Source organism: Eschrichtius robustus, chromosome 18 (assembly GCF_028021215.1).
Source record: "Eschrichtius robustus isolate mEscRob2 chromosome 18, mEscRob2.pri, whole genome shotgun sequence".
Lineage (NCBI taxonomy): Eukaryota > Metazoa > Chordata > Mammalia > Artiodactyla > Eschrichtiidae > Eschrichtius > Eschrichtius robustus.
Genome location: NC_090841.1, coordinates 48,946,030 through 48,959,803, shown reverse-complemented (window position 1 = coordinate 48,959,803; position 13,774 = coordinate 48,946,030).

Sequence of the window (13,774 nt, the reverse complement as noted above, 5' to 3'; positions counted from 1 at the left end):
CTGTGACCTATTAAAATAGTTGAGATTGCAAAAAAAAAGCACTTTTCTTCCAGATTCTCATGATTGAAATATAGGTGTTTCATGAGCATATTTTCCTAAAATCTTTTGGAGTTTGAAATTTTCACAGGCTTTCCACCACAGAATCATGCTTACTTCATTTAGCATACACATGCTTAAGTATCAGTAGATCATTTGCAGCTCTTATCAGGAGGAACTAAGGGGCTACACACTTGAAACACAATGCCCTGGTCACCACGACAAAATGTTGGATCTGTGCTTACCTTTATCCTGATCATGGAAACTTTCCTCTCCAGGATGAGCCCTTCTCACCTGCCTCATTCCTGGTTTATTACACACGTGGGGAGAGAACTCTGCTTCCCTTTCCTCTGCTGTGTATTCCTGGTCCCTAGTCCTGGCCTGGGCTCCTCTGATCCTGTTTATCCTTCAGAGACCCATCCCTGGGCTCCAGCATTCACTGTCAGCACTTCTCATACGAGTCCTCTTACAAATGACCCTAGTCAGCTCATTCATCTCCGGCCAGAGCTTCCCTCTCACATTTCTTGCAACTACAGAGTCTAGAATCACAAGTCCAGCAGTAAACTAATAATATTATCAGGGGTCAATTTTAAAGAAGCATTGACTTTTAAAAGGTGATGGATAAACTAAACAACAGGGGCTAGAGCCTAAGGCGGGGGTAGGATACCTAGTCGTATCTGTCAACTCCTCTAACCTTTCTGAGAATCACTGATGCACCATCGATGTATATTTTAATTTGTCTTTCCTTAGCAACCATCTCTTATTTGGCATCTGCCCACCATGACACATTTTACCTGGAGATTTTGGTAAAAATACCGGACAGAAGAGGACTCAACTCAATTTCCCCTTTCTCATTTCTCCTTCTTACTACTTCTATCAGGGCTTCTTCCTGGCCATGGGGTTCAAATGCTTTGCTTAGTCTAGTGGCATTCAAAGTTGGTCTGGGAAACCCTGGGAGGGGGGAACCAAGACTCTTTCAGGGAGTCCATGAGGTCAAAACTATTTTCATCATATTAAGGTGATAGTTATTAGCTGACTTTTCTCTCACATGCTTTTATGAGTGCACACGTTTCTATCAATAGAAACCTCTGATAGTAAGAACCAGTTGTCCGGGTTCAATTAATGGAAGTTGCCAGACAATGTGCTACATAATTTCACATATACAAGTATTTAATTGTTACTGCAACACTAGGAGACAGATACTATGTCAGCTCTGCCAATAAGTACACTGAGATTCAGAGAAGTGAATTTATACATCTGTGGCCTGCACAGCCCTATGCTCCCCATAGCTAGAATTTGAACCTAGATTTTTCTCCAGTGGTTTGACCTCTACAACTCTACGGTAACATTTGCCTGAATAATTCCATTATTTCCCTTTTAAGAAAGGGCTAGCGCCTATACAAACAACTTTCTCCTTAGATTGTGTGATAATGAGGTTTGAGTCTTTCCAGGTAGGGAATTGAATGTGATGCTCTATTTGAACTGTCTGTAGATGCAATAATTTTCTACTAATTTGTATGTGAGCCATCAATTAGAATACTATCTTCTTTTGAGCAGAAAGATTTTGTTTTTCAGAGAGTCAGAATCTCCAAGACTGACTGCTCTCAAAAACATGAGTTCTACGCTGTGATGCTGGTTATCTGACGTGATATGCACAAGTAGAGGATGTCTCTGGATGAGCTTTGTTTTACGTGGTCTTTGACATTTTAAGAAAGACTGGCAAGACTGTCATTTCCTATTACACTTGTAAATGCAACCAGAGGACACTGAACAATGAGCCACCCAAAAAATAAATAAAATTTCAAAAGTGCTGTCTGAGCATCTCAGTAAGATCAAAGAGGCCAGTGGTATTTTTGCTGGGCTTGTGTTTTATGATATCAGAGTATTTCTGACTTATTGATCATTCTCTGGACCTGCCAATCAGCCAATATGGGTCAGATGTTGCTAAGACCAAAAAAATAAAAAATAAAAAGTAGTTACTGATTACATGGCACCAACCAATTGATAAAATCCGTTTCATCTGCTCAGTTGCCCGGCTGCCGTTGACGTTACAGTTGGGTGTATTAGTTTGTTCATTAGCCCTTTAATTAGTTTTTTTCTGCCTGTGTAATTAGTCTCTTATTATGGTCATGATGAGGGCAAATGTTCTTTGCCCCTTGCTTCTGCTGACAGTAAAATCTGCTGTATAGATGTTTTTAGTCAGGCTTTATACCTGTCTCCCATGACATGGTTCCCTTTAACAAGAAACATGTAGAAAAGGCTTTCGACCATATAAAAATGGCTAACTTGAAAATCTCTTTTCTAAAAATGTGAAAACTGACTCTGACTCCATTTGAATAACTCACTGTATGGCCTTCATAAGAAAGTTCACTGGGGCCCATTGTTTGGGATATTATTGACTTAACATTCATTAAAAGACTCATAAAAACGTACTTCCTGCATGTTCAGGGCATAATGTTTAAGCTGTAAATATGGCAATATGGGTGTAAATATTGGCTTAAAACTCTTCTTTGAGTCATTTATTTCCTTTATCTTATTGTCTCAAAATCGGCATTCTCTTCTGTTTAGCCTGGCCCTTTCCCAGTCTCCAAATGTGCTTTCTGAATTCCCAGTGGCAGTTTTGTTGGGATTCTTCCCGAAAGAGTCAGGGGGCACTGAACTAGGATAATTTTTGTTCTCACTCTGTTCCAGACACTCCGTAGCGGCTGAACATGAAGACGGCACTCCACTGGGATGACCTTTGATTCTTGGCAGAGGACAGAGATTTCACTGAGGGAATTCACTCTGCTTGAGGAGTCTCGAGTGTTTGTTGAGATCTCTGTGGAAACAAACACTCAGAGGGGCTTTGTGGAACAGTCCAGAAATAATTGAGGAGGCCAGGAGACTCCTACCCCCCTCCACAAAAAATGTCAGGTTACACTTTCTTTTTAGGACTCCCTAATTGATGCCCTTGTATAAATAACTGCTATTTCCCAGCACTTTCTCTTTTCCCTTTTACTGAGAAAGATACAAAAGTCAACCGAATCAAGACATAAATTCATTTTTACAGCTGAATAAGCTTTGTCCTTGGTTGTTTTAAAATTGAAATAAATGGGAAAATATTTGTTAGAGAATAATAAACACACCCAGGTATTTGCTGCTCTTCTCGGGCTGGGCTGAGATTGAAGAGGCTCGGTGAGACCACCTGTGTTTCTTGGTGCAAGCCCAGCAGAGCTTCAGAATTTGTATAGTTGGATTCAATCCAGCGACCTGGCTACATTCTTGGATCTCTTACTCAACATGAGGCATCAGGATCACTGGAAACTTTAACAAAAACATCAACAACTAGAAGAGCCAGTTAGCCTATGGTTTGACCCCCCAGCCTGCACACCCTCCCATCAATCGATCTCTAATCTTCTGGGAAATTAGTTCAACCTTCAAGGCAGGAGAAGGGGCAACCTGAGGGTACAGATGCTCCATCTCCCATAGGAGATGAAGAATCTACAATCACCCCAAAGCACACATCTAGATGGTTGCTTTTCCATCTGCTTTCCACTTGGCTGAATGGATGCCTCCATAATAACTCTAAAAGCATCAAAGGAAAAGCAGCACACTCTGTGGCGTTCCATGATGGAATCCAATAAAAGAAACATAACTCAAAATCGTTTCAGAAGCAATGAATAAATTGCTACTTAGAAGCAGCTCCTCAAGGAAGCTTGCTCTTCTGCCCAATAATGTAAAACCATCCTGAGAACAGTAGCTGGGGAGAAAGGAAAAAGATAATAAATCTTATTTTCCACTTGTCCTTCTGGTATATTTCAAAATAATTTGGATACTTTCTGAAGTAGCTGTTTTGGATGTTTTTATTCACGTTCCCAAAGGTCTACTTAGTTTAAACTACCTTTATCTAAAAAAGATGGTAAAATGGCCGTATTAACTTTAATAGTAGGAAGAGTGGGCTATGGATAGAGTTAGGATCACTGCTGAGTCAGCCAGCCTCGGTCTCAGGTCCCAGTCTTCCAGTACCCACTGGTGTGACCTTGGACAGGTAAGTTAACCCCTTTCAGCCTCGAAGTCCTCACAAAGTTTCTCACACAAAATGAAAAGATAGGGGGCTTCCCTGGTGGCGCAGTGGTTGAGAATCTGCCTGCCAATGCAGGGGACACGGGTTCGAGCCCTGGTCTGGGAAGATCCCACATGCCGCGGAGCAACTAGGCCCGTGAGCCACAACTGCTGAGCCTGCGCGTCTGGAGCCTGTGCTCCGCAGCAAGAGAGGCCGCGATAGTGAGAGGCCCGCGCACCGTGATGAAGGGTGGCCCCCACTTGCCACAACTAGAGAAAGCCCTCGCACAGAAATGAAGACCCAACACAGCCATAAATAAATAAATAAATAAACAAACAACCCCCCCCCCAAAAAAAAGAAAGGATAGGATAAAGATTCTAGTTTCCCACAGTGTGTTTCATGAACACCCTGAGTTAGTAGGTATTATGTGAAGAAAGATTTTTACTTTTATTTATGTTTTAGAAATGCTGTATTAAACAAAGTTAAATCGAGTTTTGTGACGGGATGGGCCACATCTTTTAATATACTAATTACTGTCATAAATCGGAGGGTGGGACTTCCCTGGTGGCGCAGTGGTTAAGAATCTGCCTGCCAATTCAGGGGGCACGGGTTCGAGCCCTGGTCTGGGAAGATCACACATGCCATGGAGCAACTAAGCCTGTGCGCCACAACTACTGAGCCTGCGTGCCACAACTACGGAAGCCTGTGCGCCTAGAGTCCGTGCTCCGCAACAAGAGAAGCCACCAAATTGAGAAGCCCGCACGCCGTAGCGAAGAGTAGCCCCCGCTTGCCACAACTAGAGAAAGTCCGCGTGCAGCAACGAAGACCCAACTCAGCCAAAAAATAAATAAATAAATAAATGTTCCTTTAAATAAATAAATAAATAAATAAATTGGAGGGAAGATTATGATATGTAGCAATATCTAAACTTATTTGACTTCGGGGTTCTTATTCATAAAACATTATGGGAATAGTATAATCTAAGGTGGTCTCCAACTCTAAAGTTCCATTTTTCAATCTGAAGTAGCTAATTGCAAATTGGCGTGTATACAAAGGTCATCATTACAACCAAGATTACTCATCATTGAATGATGTACTTCACAGGTGGACGTGTGGGAACACGGAACAGAGCAGGCAAATATAAAGTCCTACCTCAGTGGGAGGGTTTTCCTATTCTCCACCTCATCTCCTCACTCTTGTGGGGCTGATCTCTCTGCACACATGGCCTTGGTCAGGGAGATAAGCCTCCAGACTTATCATAATGTAAACTGGTATTACTCATGGCGCCCTATTATTCTCCTTACTTTCTCTACAGGGCAAGCAGTTGACAAGGTCTATTTCTCTACTCAACATTATACCCACCACACATATGTTATTTCTCTTCCAGAAATTAAAATAAATTTTATCTGCAAATATTTTAAAGGAATAACCTCAATTACAGTCTTATACTTTAACTAGAATGGTTTCCTCAATCTAATATTCACGTATGACTGACCCATGCTCTATGTTGAATTTTATTAGTTTCTTTCTCTTTATTGTGATTATAACTTAGCATCACAGGTTAGGAAAGCAAAAATGATAATAAATGTGAGTAATTAAATTGTCTTTCTAGTGACAATTCTGTTAGTGTGTTTTCGTATCTCCGTTGTCTTCTTTTCCCAGATTGCAAAAAGTATAAAAGCGATCTGTGATTATTTTATGTGTATGATAAAGAATATTAGGTTAATTAAAATTTTAACTAGATTAATATTTTAATTATAAATGTAAACATAAAGTTATAAAAATAAATGATAAGCATGTTTCCCTGTCAACAATTATTCCTCTACTTCACTTTAATGATTAAATCCATGTTTGGTTGTGCTAAAACTTATTTAACGCATGGTGGCCATGAAAATGCCCCTCCCAAATCTCCTGTTGCATGGAGTGTAATTGACTGATGGCTTCAGCTGCTGCTCTCTGAATCTACCAATAAATCTGAACAAATGTCACATTTCCCATGAGCATTCCTGAGGGACACAGTACTTCTTTGATAGGCAACTTTGGCTAGAGGACTCTCTACCAAGCTTGCCAAAACTGTTCAACTGAGCTACTAAGACCCACCCAGACTTCCTTCCTTCCCTCTCTCTTTCACAAGGGTGAGTCCTGCATTGTGGCCTGATGGCTTTACCTCCTCATTTTCCCTCACTGGCATTTACCCTAATAAATCTCTTGTATCACTAATTTTACCTTGGCTTCTGGCTTTTAGAAGATCAGAGCTAACATGAACCAATTCCCTATTTTTGGACATTGAGTTTATTTCAAGGTTTTTGAATCCGTTTTTAATAAATAGCATTGCAATGAAATTTCTTGTAAGATCTGATAAATGGCCATTATTAATTAATTCTGTAGGATATAATCTTAGAGGTGTAATTGTGGGTGGCACAGAAAGTAAAATTTTTAGGACTTTTGAAAATATACTTGAAAAATTGCCCTCCAGAAGTTATTCCAATTTACATAACCAAAGCCATTTTCCTTTGGGTTGTTTATACTTTTTCTTGGTGACCTGTAAGTGAGTTTTGCATATTAAAGGCAATAAACTTAGTGAAATAAATTTAAATGTTAACAGTTATTGGCATAAATAGTTCCAAGTTAAATAACCACATTAAGTGAATTCCACCTACTGTAATAAAACTTAAACCTCACCCCACATTCATGGGTACACACACAAATTCACAATATCTGGAAAATATTGTACATGGCATTATTAAATTGAGCAAAGCAAAGATTTGTCTTCCGGAAGAATTTCTATGGAGCCAATAATATTAAGAATTGCTGGTAAATCATCTTGGTGAGCAGCTAACAGAATCTGGCAGAGATAGCAGAGGCATTTTGTGTGGGCATGTGCATTAGTTTACTTTCCAAAATAATCCCATCTGGATGCATGCGAAATGTTCTATCTGTTTCAGCTCATTAGGAGACAAGGTTCAAGCAAACACGCTCATTGATTTAACAGGCTGGATCCCCGAGAAATGAGTCACTCCTTGCAATTTTCTTCACCAAGTTTGGGATGGAAGATGACCCACATGCATTTTCTGAGTTGCCCATCAGTTAATAGCTTAGAAAACCATATTTTATTGGCTGTCTCTAAATTGGGCACCCAAAGCAATTTGACACTTGTGGAGTGAGAGAGAATGAATGGTCTCAAGCTTAACTCTTATTTTAATTGATTCTTTAACCATTGGGGTCAAAGAGACATTACTAATTTTAAGTAAAATAGTCCTGTACAAAGACATCTCATAGAACCCTTAGTTTATTATACTGAATCTCAACATAAAAATAGGCTTTAAAAATGTAGTTTAAGTATGTAGTTTAGAAGCTGTACCATTTTTCCCATGTAAACAATGTTTATTTCCTGTTCATTTCTATAGACCACTACTGACCAAGTCTTGGATTCCCAAGTGAATAATAAAAATCTTACTAAGCCCTTAATGGATTGTACAGGAGCTGTGAGGAGTTACAAAAAAGACACGATTCCCCACCCTTAGGGTTTCCCTGGCTAGTAAAAACAGAAATGAAAATGCCTGAAAACCATTTAGGTCCATTTAAAAGCTCCAAAGTATCAACTTACTTTTAAGGGGCAGTAATAGAGAAAGGGAGCTTAACATTTGCATTACTGACTTGAGCAAAACAAAAGAAATGAAACCGGGGCTTATTAGAAGGACCAGTGAAAGATGTGGCCCTTCAGAATATTACATCTTCATTTTCTTGAAAAATGCTTGCTATTTTAATTTTTCAGCATATCTCTTGAAACAATAATCTATGATGATTAGTGTGTTAGTATTTTTAAAACAGGTCACTCCATTTGACTCTGACTTCTATACCTTAACAGTAAATGAGAAGGTATGTGGTTGTGCGTGTGTGTGCGTGTGTGTGTGTGTGATCATTTTAATTCTGTGGTGTATACGGTAGTTAGAGTTCTTTTCAGCACTGGGATAATGACACTAATGGCTTTATTTGATTTATTTATTTATTTATTTTAAAATTATTTATTTATTTTTGGCTGCGTTGGGTCTTCATTGCTGCACACGGACTTTCTCCAGTCGTGTCGAGTGGGGGCTCCTCTTCGTTGCGGCGTGTGGGCTTCTTTCTCATTGCGGTGGTTTCTCCTGTTGCGGAGCACGGGCTCTAGGTGTGCAGGCTTCAGGAGTTGCAGCACGGGGGCTCAGTAGTTGTGGCGCACGGACTTAGTTGCTCCGCAGCATGTGGGATCTTCCCGGACCAGGGATCAAACCCATGTCCCCTGCACTGGCAGGCGGATTCTTAACCACCAGGGAAGGTCCCTTAGCAACTTTTAAATCAATTGTATGAAATAAATCCGTAAGCAAAACCACCTGAAATAGTGTGAATAATGCAAAAGTTTATATTTTTATATAATCAACAAAACCACTTATACTGAGATTTTTTTAGGACAAAGTGATTTAAAATAATGTTTTCTCTATTTAAATTACAATGACAGAAATGCATCTGTTTTTATCAAAGCCAAAGAAGTTGACTAACTGAGGACAAATGCAGGGCCCCAGCTGCCTGTTTGACAATTTTAATTGTCCCTCAAATTTGGATTGAATGAATTACTGTTCTCTTTCCGTCCTAAACTGTTAAATTGTTATTTTCAGCATGCAAAGTTAAAGACTGTCATATGTGTTCCAAAAATGAGTACATCTCAGAAGAAGGAAGAGTTCCTGCGTGTTATGGCTGAGTACTGGCCACCCAAAGATGCCCATGTCCTAGTCCCCAGAGCTGTGACTGTGTTATATGACATGTCAAAGGGGAATGAAACTTGCAGATGAAGTTAAAGTTGCTAATCTGTTGACCTTAAAATAATGAAACCATCCTGGATTGTCTGGGTGGGTCCAATGTAATCACAAGCGTCCTTAAATGGGGAAAAGGGAAGCGAAAGAGTCAGATCCAAAGAGAGGTCATCCTGAGAAAGACTCGATTGGCCATTGTTGGCTTTGAAGATAGAAGGGGCCCACGAGCCAAAGAATGTGATTAGCTTCTAGAAGCTGAGAAAGGCAAAAAAATCGATCCTCCTCTAGGACTTCAGGAAAAGAAAGCAGCCAAGCCCACACTTTGATTTCAGTCCAGTGAAAGCCCTATCAAACATCTGATCTCCAGAACTGTGAGATAATAAACTTGTATTGTTTTAAGCCACTAAATTTGAAGTCATTTGTTACAGGAAGATAATATACTATGTGGTCAGTCAGTCAGTCATTTTGGATTTTCAAAGGTCAAGGTGTGTGTATGTCTATGTGTGTATTATATGCATATATATGTATAATATATATACACATGCACATGCATTAGATTTTGTGTGTTATTAAATCTGAGTTTTTAAACATGATGATAGGCTAAACTCTCTAAATTCAGATAAAGTTCTCATAGATGGTTCTATTTAGGGGAATATAACTCAGTAGTGATACAAAAGTACTTGGAAAATCCTAAATCTTAAAAAGTAACTCACTTCTATAAACTTTGCCGAGAGCTATATAACTAGAGACTCATCTCTGGGGAAAATAAAGTCTGATTCCTCCAGACTGAGTGTTCTAGGAAAGAAGCTACCAGAGGATGTCCTCCATGAAAGGATCAAAGAAGACCTAGTATCCAGGAAGGAAAGGATGAAACACAAGAGGGACAGAAGGAAATCCTCAGGATTATAGTGAAGAGAGATTCCTAGGCTGACAGGGGAGCACCAGAAGTGGGGAGGTTGGTCCATACTAGAGAGGTCAATCATCTCCAGGGGAGACGCCTTCCAAAAGTGAAACTCATAAAATAACAGACGCACTAAAGTCACACATTTGGGCTTGAATGAATAACAATGATTAATTCCATAGGAAACCAAAAAGTAGTGCAGAAAAGGAACAGCAATTACATTATACTATAGAATTCAGCTGCCAATGTTTTCACAATCTCAATAATGCAACCCTGAAGAATGAACTAACCAATGTTACAATATAAATATAGTAGGAGAATGGGGGACAGGAGATGGCTTGTGTGTTGGATGATGTGGTGTGAAAGAGACCTAAGTCCTTATTTTCCAAAGTGGGAAGTCAAGAAGTAAAGCCTAAGTCCATAAGTAATGTCTCTAACTTCAAAATGAAGAAGTAGCGAGATAAGTATGTTCTTTAGCCGTTTGGAGGTAAATACCAAAATAACCAGTTATGTGAGTCGAAAAGTGGTTCCCACTGAGGAAATGGAATAGAGCAGAGGGGCACTGAGCTGCTGTGCATCTCAACAAGCCTCATACAACTACACCATACTTTAAACTATGTGCATGTTTACCTTGTATTCAACATATAGCCAAAAACAAGATCCGTGAACAGTATGTTTTAATGGGAACCTACATCTCCCACCTCTGCTGAGCCCAAATCCTGGGTTGATGTTGTTATTGATACAAATTAGCCTTCAGGCCTAGTTATCCCAGTGAATTCACCACGGGATAAAGAGGTCTGAAGGTTTACATTTTGTAAAGAAAATCATTAAACACATCCCATCCACTTCCTCCCTCTGAGACTGACACCCATTGGAACATACACTCAAAAGTCAGATGGGAATCCACATAGCTTGTATGTTAAGTTGTAAGCCTGGACTGGAAAATAAGATTTGCCTTTTTACTAGAGAAGAGGCTTCTTTCAAATTTCCCAGAAATCTAGACTTAGAATCCCCTGTGGGGAGAACCATAAAGCAGCACATCCAAGTCTGCAGGCGGGGTGCTCCCATCAGGTCCCAAAGCTCAGGTGGGCCGCCAACCTGCCCTTACGTAGTGGGCACTGGGCCCTGAGCCACGTGTGTCTTTCATGAGAGGGACGGGAGTAGTACAGTATGTGCCCACCTCCAGGGAGACTAGAAGTTCTTGCCTTAAGAGGTTATAATAAAGGGAACAGGAGAAGAGGGTCTTTCTAATTTAGAGAACTAGAGAGGGCCAGTAACTGCTATCAATCAGTCAACAGATACTTATGGAGTTAATGCCCTACACCAGACATTGGATGCCAAGCTCACTACAGTTCTCGTGCTTTGCAAACTCTGACTTAGCAAAACTCACTGATTCCTAGCCCCCTAACAACTTACTTCTTTTCCCATTCTCCCTCTCCCTGTTTCTTATCTTTGCTTTTGGGATGTTTCTCTCCTTTTCTTCCATTTTCAAATCAGGGTGCAATAGCTATTTGATACATTTCTAAAAGCAACACAAAATTAAAATAACAGCCAAACATTGAAAATATAAGCTAGCAACAAGAAAGCAAGCAGGTGCATTTTATATTATCTTGCAGCTTCATGGTATTGCACTATTTTGCAGCCAGCAACAAAGCAAACAGATAAAAATTTTCTCTGCTAGTCCTAAAATATCTTTTATGCCTTTTAGAATCTTTAAAATAGAAGAAAGATCCTTCTTAAGAAATCATTTCCTTCCCATAAATCAGAGACAAAGTTATTTCATAAAATAAATCTTCTGCTTCCCTATCATTATGATATATTATATAAATCTGGAAGAAAAGAAAATGAAATGTTGCCTGCATCAAGGTGAGCTGCCTGAGGAAGCAGGAAGAGCCCTCCATGTATCCTCCTTGGCTGATGCACATACACCACATGCTGGAAAATAGGCAGGTGCACTGGGAGAAACTGAAGGGGGCCAGAGTCTAGTTAGGCAAGAAATGAGATTCCAGAAGTAAAATATATAGAAAGCAAGAATAAGCCGCAAAAGTGAAAAGAACTCAAACACACTTCACTTTGAATTCTCCCCTAGGACACAGTAGTGCAGAGCTAAAGTAACCCAGTGCATTTGAAGCAGATTAAGGAAAACAGATTAAGGAAAGTGGCTACCACTTCTTGAGTGCCCACCATATACCAGATCCTATGAGATGTTGTCTTGAACCCTTAAGAGAACATTGCCAGGCAGGCATTTCTATCCCCTTTCGCCAATGAAGACAGAGGCTCGAGCAGGTTAAACAACTTGTCCAAGGTCACCTTACTGTTACCTACCATAGCTGGGGTCCAAACCTTGACCCATCAGATAGATAGATCCAAAGCCATCCCTCTCTCCACCATTCCAAACTGCCTGTCAGTGTGTTAAATGGACATTCCAAAAATGTTTGTCAAACTAATGAATAAATGCAAGAAGTGGGTTCAGGAAAAAAGGACTCCAAAATATGAGATTACAACTATTAGAAGGAGGATATAAATGTGCATGACTTGAGTAAGACGTTTGAGTTTTTTGAAGAATGTACATCTGGAAGTGAGATTTAGTTGATGGATAGAAAAAGAAAGAGGAGGTCTATGAGTAAAGAAAAGTTGCTAGAGAGAAACAACTATTTATTTTAAAGAATAAGGACCCTAGGACAGTAATGGAAGCCATCATAGGAACGTTGAAGGCCAACAGAAAATAATATTAATAGGAACTTTGAAAGAAAAAACAATAACAATCATGGCAGCAAAAACAGAGATTAATTGTTACATCAATTCTACTTCTTATTTCAATGATGTTATGCTAGAGAATAAATGTGGCTACTAATTAACCCAAAACTGTATAAGATTCTCATATTCATTGAACTTCATAAGAGCAAGCAATAGAATACATATTTCAGCATCTTAAGTGAATTTAACAAATGATAGTGATACTCCTCTCTGGGGATATTAGGTACTAATAACATTGCTTATTCATGTAAGTGCCAAATGCTTTTTAAGTCTTAAGTTCTACTTAAATTAAGACTACCCATAAATTCTGTGCTATGACACTAAGTTCTACAGGTTAATCATATATCTTAGATTGTTTCCTTGTTACCAGTTGTACTTGTCTCTAGTTGGGTCTTTTTTTGTTTGAAAAAGACCTGATCACTCTTACTAGATTCATTGCCTTCTTTAATTAACTGACTATTAAATCTACTGCATTATCAATTCTACCATCTCCCCTGTGCCCAAAACCATCTCTGACACTGCATTCCTTAAATAGAATAAGGGATTATTCACCAAAAATATGGTGTAGGAAAAATGTGGGATTTCCATTCCCTTTCCAATAATTTGCCTTTTCTACTGAGTATCCTCTTCCTCTTCTATCACCCCTAACACCAGACCACCACAGTCATTATCACCTCGGTCATCATCACAGCCAAGTCCTCCACAAGTATATTCTCTGGCAATACTCATGACTGTGAGGCTTTAACATCACTCCAAGTATATACTGAGCCCTCAATAAAGCAGTCTTGTCAAACATGGTCCCTGTCTCCCAGAAGGAGTTTAACTCTCTCTAGCCTTATTCTCCACTTCTTTTCTTCAAATTTCTTCCATTCAAACTGGCCTACTTCTCATTCCCCTTCTGTAACTTGGCCCCATCTCCTTATATTTGTGTGGACTCTTCTACTGAAGGGGCTGTCCCTTCCCAAGTCATCAGGGTCAGTGCAAATGCCACAGCCTCCAAGAAACCTCTGTTCTCCTCTCTGTAATTTCTATCCATCTCTTCTAAACCTCCTTACTGTACATCCTTACGGTTATTTATCAATCTATTATTCTAATATCTTGTCTTTCATACAGTAGAATTTGTTTGTTGATGGAATGGATGAATGAATGAATTTATAGTGTTGGTCTCAGTTTAGCTTGCAAGAGGTACACGTCTTTCTTCTCCACTGGGATGGGAACAGAGGTCTTGGTATGCATGTTTATGTCCTCCTG